Raw genomic sequence first — 7,964 nt, 5'->3', positions numbered from 1 at the left:
AGCTGTAACTAACAGGCTACTGTCCTGCCTGAGCTGGCAGCCTCTAGGTTGAGGCGCTGCGTGCTAGTATGCATGTGAATCGGCACTGTGATGGCCGCAAAGAGGCCCACAGAACGCCGAGCTATACGGGGTGAAGCCCCGCCCTGCTAGACACGCCTCCGTCACACAGCCAATCCGGCCAGAAGGCTCGGTACAAGGTAAACCAATGGCTGACAGAGGGAGGAACTCAGTGGGTCTCAGGGAGAGCGCAAAAGCGCCGCATTAATGTATGAGGAAATTAACAAGGCGGCTTTAAATACTGTCACCGCAGCAAGGACACCTTTTCATTAGTATACAGTGGATCAAGATCACACAAAAGAGATGTATATGAACGAGCAGCCGCATATGCTCACATACACAGGAGGACCCATATGAATCTATTATTGCAATACTTTGCACGAAATGGAAACACCAGTCTCGTCATTATATAAAGGGGACAAATGAGATCGCATCATTGAGGCCGGATGGTTTAATGGTGTTTAAAGAAAAGATCCATCTCGCCTCTTTTTGTAGCAACATGCGGTCACAGTCACCACCCCTAGATGATAACTTCACAGAGTCGATCACTTGAAACTTGACTGATGATGTATTCTCTCTGTGATAATCAAGAACATGGCGTGCAATAGGAGTATCTTTGAGATTCGTGATGTCCAGAATGTGCTCCCCGATCCGTCTTCTTAGCTCTCTAATGGTTTTGCCCACGTATTTGATGTTGCATACACATGTCATTAAGTACACAACACCAACCGACTTGCAATTATAGAAAGACTTGGTGAAAAACGTTTTGTCCGCAGTACTGTTGGTAAAGCTTTTAGATTTATTAATGAAACCACAAAATTTACAGGATCCACAGGGAAATGTACCTGTAAGTGGGTTTCGTAGCCATGATTGCGGACGGGGGCTGGTGTATAAGCTATGCGTCAACATGTCACGCAAGTTGTTGCTGCGCCGATATGTGACTGAGGGTTTGGCTGGAATCAAACACCCAATATCTGGGTCAGATTTGAGTATGTCCCAATGTTCAGCAAGAACATGGCGCACCCTCTCATGGGCACTATCAAATATCCTGATAATCCTCATGATGTTGTCACCAGTGTCTCTCTTTTTCGGAGACAACAACAGATCCCTGTTGGTGCTCATTGAGTGCTGATAAGCCTGTTTTAGACACCGATGAGGATAACCACGACATTGAAACCTCTGCTGAAGATCTTTAGCAGCCACCCTGAAGTCACCAAGATGAGAACAGTTCCTCCTCACCCTCAAATATTGGCCCTTGGGAATGCCTCTCTTAAGGGCCAAAGGGTGTGCCCACTCTCCCATTTCAAAAGATTATTCGGAGCTGTGGGCTTTCTAAACACGTTGGTACTAATATGCCCATCAGCAGACAATGAAATGGAGAGGTCCAGGAAGGAAATAGTGTTCATATCAATCTCTGAGGTGAAGAACAATCCCAGAGTATTCCTGTTAAGGACCACAACAAATTCTAGGAACAGCTCACTGTCACCCCCCCACAGGATCAGCACATCAACGATGTATCTGATCCAGAGGGGGACAACATCCGTGAACCGCTCCATGTCCTCACAGAACACCACCTCTCTTTCCCACCAGCCCAGGTAAAGGTTCGCAAAAGTCGGGGCACAGGGACTGCCCATTGCGACCCCCCTGAGCTGGTGGAAAATGCAGCCATCAAACAAAAACACGTTGTGTCTGAGTATGAAACTCAACAATTCCATGACAAAGGTATTATGATCCCTATATTGTTCACCTCTCTGCTGGAGGAACGTTAGGATCGCTCCACAGCCCAACTCATGAGGAATTGAGCTGTAGAGCGCCTCCACGTTCAAACTGGCTAGAAAGGTGCCCTTGTCACATTGGACACCATCCAAACGTCCCAATACATCCATAGTATCCCTAACATGTGAGGGCAAACTATTGACGAATGGACGCAGGATGTTGTCCACATAAGTACTGATATTGGCTGTCAGACAATTATTCCCAGACACTATTGGCCTCCCCTTTAAAGGCTCATACCCCTTATGAACTTTGGGGAGACAATAGAAGGCCGCAGTGACTGGGTGTGCAGGTAACAGAAAGGCCAATTCAGTCTTGTTTCTTCTCTAGGGCTTGGTTCAGAATACAGGACAATTCCATCCTGTAGGCTGGAGTGGGATCAGACGGGAGTAGTTCATATGTGAGTTTATCCCTGAGCACGCTCATACACATATTCCGATATTGTTCGTGCCCACTCTAGTTTAATTTTCTACTTAGTTGATTTGCAATACAGGGAATGGCAGGCTTTCTGTCTAGCAGCATTGACACCACCCAGTGGATGGGAGATCCTAGTGAGGTGTTTTCTGAACGAGACAGATCCTTTTCCTCCCAGACTATTACCATCTCATCTGCTTTCAAACAAGTGACCAGGATCTATAAAAATTTTGTTAGATCTTGGTGGGAGGTGCAGTCTTTAGAAACATACATTGGGAACAAAATTGTCCCACGTGGTCTGAGGAACCCCATTACACCAGCAGTCCGACTGAGATCTACGGATTTTCTCAAAAAGTGGAAGAGGGAATCCGTAGATTCATCTCTGAGACTAATGAAACTCCTATTGGAGGAGGAAAAGAGTGTTGTGGCATCTCTGGAAAGTGAATTGAAGGAAGCGATTGAGGCAACCAAAAAATTCAGTAGTCATACTGACTTTAATAAAAAAGAGTCGCTCCTTCAAATCTCCGTAGAGAAATATACTGCCCAGTTGAAAGAAAAGAAACACTTACTCTTTAATAGGGATATTAGAGACTTCAAAGAGGGAAAAATTTTTGATTATAGTATCAAACACTCAGATGCCCTTGAGTTAGATACAGAAGTCTCTTCCTCAGAGGGTGAACCAGACTCAGAAGCTACTGGTGGGAAACGAACAGGGCCCCAATCTGTAAGAAGACCATATGGTGGTAGGAATAGGGGTCAGGGTAGTAGAAGGGGACGAGGGGGTAGAGGTCAATACGGTAGGGGGGGTTTTTTAGACGATACCCCGCCGATGTCCCAATACCTACTGAGGAACAAACAATGACATCCCCCCGTTGTTCCCAAACAGCATTCCAATTCTCACCTAGATCAGCGAGGGATGAGTTACAAGTCATTAACTTGTCCTCTCGCATTCTCACCACCATGGAGACTTAAGTGCTACAAAAGGGCCTCTCTTTTGTCCCGATGCGTAGATTTGATTGCTTTGGGTGGGTGAAAGACTTAAATCTATTTGCGCGCAAACTCAAATGGCGCAAATTTTTTGTCACCCATGATCGCAGGAAATGCGAGGAACTGGGAATTGATTTGTCAGATGTGCCAGATGTTCAAATTTTATCAGATCTTTTTGCTGAGGGACAAAGAAATCCAGGTGATGGCCCTTTTACGAAGCTCAGATTACCCTCAACCAAAATGCCGCCCATTGGTGACTGCACCCCTATCGACACGTTTGTGTCCATAGTGTCTAACAAGTTGAGTCAAATTGATGCGTATGGACTTAGCAGTGACAATTTGAATGAACAAGAAAGAGGGGCTCTCTGGTTGTTGCAGCAGGATAAGGAGTTGGCGATTAAATCATCAGATAAGGGCGCAAATATTGTTATTCTTGGGCACGAACAATACCGGAATATGTGTATGAGCGTGCTCAGGGATAAACTCACATATGAACTACTCCCGTCTGATCCCACTCCAGCCTACAGGATGGAATTGTCCTGTATTCTGAACCAAGCCCTAGAGAAGAAACTCATCGACAAGACTGAATTGGCCTTTCTGTTACCTGCACACCCAGTCCCTGCGGCCTTCTATTGTCTCCCCAAAGTTCATAAGGGGTATGAGCCTTTAAAGGGGAGGCCAATAGTGTCTGGGAATAATTGTCTGACAGCCAATATCAGTACTTATGTGGACACCATCCTGCGTCCATTCGTCAATAGTTTGCCCTCACATGTTAGGGATACTATGGATGTATTGGGACGTTTGGATGGTGTCCAATGTGACAAGGGCACCTTTCTAGCCAGTTTGGACGTGGAGGCGCTCTACAGCTCAATTCCTCATGAGTTGGGCTGTGGAGCGATCCTAACGTTCCTCCAGCAGAGAGGTGAACAATATAGGGATCATAATACCTTTGTCATGGAATTGTTGAGTTTCATACTCAGACACAACGTGTTTTTGTTTGATGGCTGCATTTTCCACCAGCTCAGGGGGGTCGCAATGGGCAGTCCCTGTGCCCCGACTTTTGCGAACCTTTACCTGGGCTGGTGGGAAAGAGAGGTGGTGTTCTGTGAGGACATGGAGCGGTTCACGGATGTTGTCCCCCTCTGGATCAGATACATCGTTGATGTGCTGATCCTGTGGGGGGGTGACAGTGAGCTGTTCCTAGAATTTGTTGCGGTCCTTAACAGGAATACTCTGGGATTGTTCTTCACCTCAGAGATTAATATGAACACTATTTCCTTCCTGGACCTCTCCATTTCATTGTCTGCTGATGGGCATATTAGTACCAACGTGTTTAGAAAGCCCACAGCTCCGAATAATCTTTTGAAATGGGAGAGTGGGCACACCCTTTGGCCCTTAAGAGAGGCATTCCCAAGGGCCAATATTTGAGGGTGAGGAGGAACTGTTCTCATCTTGGTGACTTCAGGGTGGCTGCTAAAGATCTTCAGCAGAGGTTTCAATGTCGTAGTTATCCTCAGCGGTGTCTAAAACAGGCTTATCAGCACTCAATGAGCACCAACAGGGATCTGTTGTTGTCTCCGAAAAAGAGAGACACTGGTGACAACATTGTGAGGATTATCGGGACATTTGATAGTGCCCATGAGAGGGTGCGCCATGTTCTTGCTGAACATTGGGACATACTCAAATCTGACCCAGATATTGGGTGTTTGATTCCAGCCAAACCCTAAGTCACATATCGGCGCAGCAACAACTTGCGTGACATGTTGACGCATAGCTTATACACCAGCCCCCGTCCGCAATCATGGCTACGAAACCCACTTACAGGTACATTTCCCTGTGGATCCTGTAAATTTTGTGGTTTCATTAATAAATCTAAAAGCTTTACCAACAGTACTGCGGACAAAACATTTTTCACCAAGTCTTTCTATAATTGCAAGTCGGTTGGTGTTGTGTACTTAATGACATGTGTATGCAACATCAAATACGTGGGCAAAACCATTAGAGAGCTAAGAAGACGGATCGGGGAGCACATTCTGGACATCACGAATCTCAAAGATACTCCTATTGCACGCCATGTTCTTGATTATCACAGAGAGAATACATCATCGGTCAAGTTTCAAGTGATCGACTCTGTGAAGTTATCATCTAGGGGTGGTGACTGTGACCGCATGTTGCTACAAAAAGAGGCGAGATGGATCTTTTCTTTAAACACCATTAAACCATCCAGCCTCAATGATGCGATCTCATTTGTCCCCTTTATATAATGACGAGACTGGTGTTTCCATTTCGTGCAAAGTATTGCAATAATAGATTCATATGGGTCCTCCTGTGTATGTGAGCATATGCGGCTGCTCGTTCATATACAGTACAGACCAAAAGTTTGGACACACCTTCTCATTCAAAGAGTTTTCTTTATTTTCATGACTATGAAAATTGTAGATTCACACTGAAGGCATCAAAACTATGAATTAACACATGTGGAATTATATACATAACAAACAAGTGTGAAATAACTGAAAATATGTCATATTCTAGGTTCTTCAAAGTAGCCACCTTTTGCTTTGATTACTGCTTTGCACACTCTTGGCATTCTCTTGATGAGCTTCAAGAGGTAGTCCCCTGAAATGGTTTTCACTTCACAGGTGTGCCCTGTCAGGTTTAATAAGTGGGATTTCTTGCCTTATAAATGGGGTTGGGACCATCAGTGGCGTTGAGGAGAAGTCAGGTGGATACACAGCTGATAGTCCTACTGAATAGACTGTTAGAATTTGTATTATGGTAAGAAAAAAGCAGCTAAGTAAAGAAAAACGAGTGGCAATCATTACTTTAAGAAATGAAGGTCAGTCAGTCAGCCGAAAAATTGGGAAAACTTTGAAAGTAAGGGCTATTTGACCATGAAGGAGAGTGATGGGGTGCTGCGCCAGATGACCTGGCCTCCACAGTCACCGGACCTGAACCCAATTGAGATGGTTTGGGGTGAGCTGGACCGCAGAGTGAAGGCAAAAGGGCCAACAAGTGCTAAGCATCTCTGGGAACTCCTTCAAGACTGTTGGAAGACCATTTCAGGGGACTACCTCTTGAAGCTCATCAAGAGAATGCCAAGAGTGTGCAAAGCAGTAATCAAAGCAAAAGGTGGCTACTTTGAAGAACCTAGAATATGACATATTTTCAGTTGTTTCACACTTGTTTGTTATGTATATAATTCCACATGTGTTAATTCATAGTTTTGATGCCTTCATAGTCATGAAAATAAAGAAAACTCTTTGAATGAGAAGGTGTGTCCAAACTTTTGGTCTGTACTGTACATCTCTTTTGTGTGATCTTGATCCACTGTATACTAATGAAAAGGTGTCCTTGCTGTGGTGACAGTATTTAAAGCCGCCTTGTTAATTTCCTCATACATTAATGCGGCGCTTTTGCGCTCTCCCTGAGACCCACTGAGTTCCTCCCTCTGTCAGCCATTGGTTTACCTTGTACCGAGCCTCCTGGCCGGATTGGCTGTGTGACGGAGGCGTGTCTAGCAGGGCGGGGCTTCACCCCGTATAGCTCGGCATTCTGTGGGCCGCTTTGCGGCCATCACAGTGCCGATTCACATGCATACTAGCACGCAGCGCCTCAACCTAGAGGCTGCTAGCTCAGGCAGGACAGTAGCCTGTTAGTTACAGCTCCGTACCTCACACTAGAGGAATGCGGCGTTAGGCAGGTATTTCTACTGCTGTCTGGCCGTGCACTACCTCGGTCTAAAGATCATAACTGAGGCGTTGGGCTCTGCTCTAAGTTTGGTACATATAGCTCCTGATGAAATGCATTCTCAATGCATGGAAATGCGTTGAGCTGTTACCACTCAGGGGTATGTCAGGGCAATCCTTGCTCCACTAATCCATTTTGGAGTGACGGCTCATGCTCTGCCATAGTCCTGCACCTGTGATTATTAGTGCAGTGAGAGCCTGCGCGCCGGCTCTCGCTGTTTGGAGTGGTGTTTGGTGAATTCCCCATACCAGACATCCCCTTGATCATAGTCCTCACCCTGGGTTACACACCTTGTACCCTGTGGTGTATTGAGCCCCCTTACGTGTTGGTTAGTCTGTGAGACTGTTCTGGTGCTCCAGATGGTGGCGCTGATTGGAGACATCATTGCTTTCTCACATACTTTATATCAGTCAGTGCTGATTGTTACACTGACGGGTGATACCCCCTTTTTAATCGGACATATAATAAAGACATTATTATTTTGTTTTAGCGCCTATTCACACATTATTTGCATGAACAATTGTTAGACTGATAGAAGAAGCTATTTAAAAGAGACAGACTTGGATGCCAGTGGGAAAAGAAGCTGTAGGAGTGTCAAGAATAAATCACAATGCAATAAAGACCCTTTTACATAGGTCAAGGATTGGAGTGATTGTTAGGGGTGATAGTTTGCATGAATGGTTGTTTCCAGTAATTGCTGAGTGTGAATGTGCCACTGGTTATCCAATGGATAAGGAAACACTTGTTTATCAGGTTTTTGCCTTTTTTATGCGGCACATAAAATCATCATATGTCGGCAGCATATCTCCCTGTGCAAACTCAAATTGTGGTACTAACAAACAAAAAATTTAAATGGGGATGAGTGATCTCCATAGCAATCGTTCATCCCCATAGCAAGGACATAATTGTTGCAGGTAAATGCTTCTATGACCTCTGCTCAAGATTACTCAATTAATGTAAAAAATTGGTTCATTCCTGATTGT

Source organism: Bufo bufo, chromosome 6, assembly GCF_905171765.1.
Source record: "Bufo bufo chromosome 6, aBufBuf1.1, whole genome shotgun sequence".
Classification (NCBI taxonomy): domain Eukaryota; kingdom Metazoa; phylum Chordata; class Amphibia; order Anura; family Bufonidae; genus Bufo; species Bufo bufo.
The sequence above is the reverse complement of the archived record's forward strand: the minus strand, read 5'-3'. Positions refer to the sequence as shown.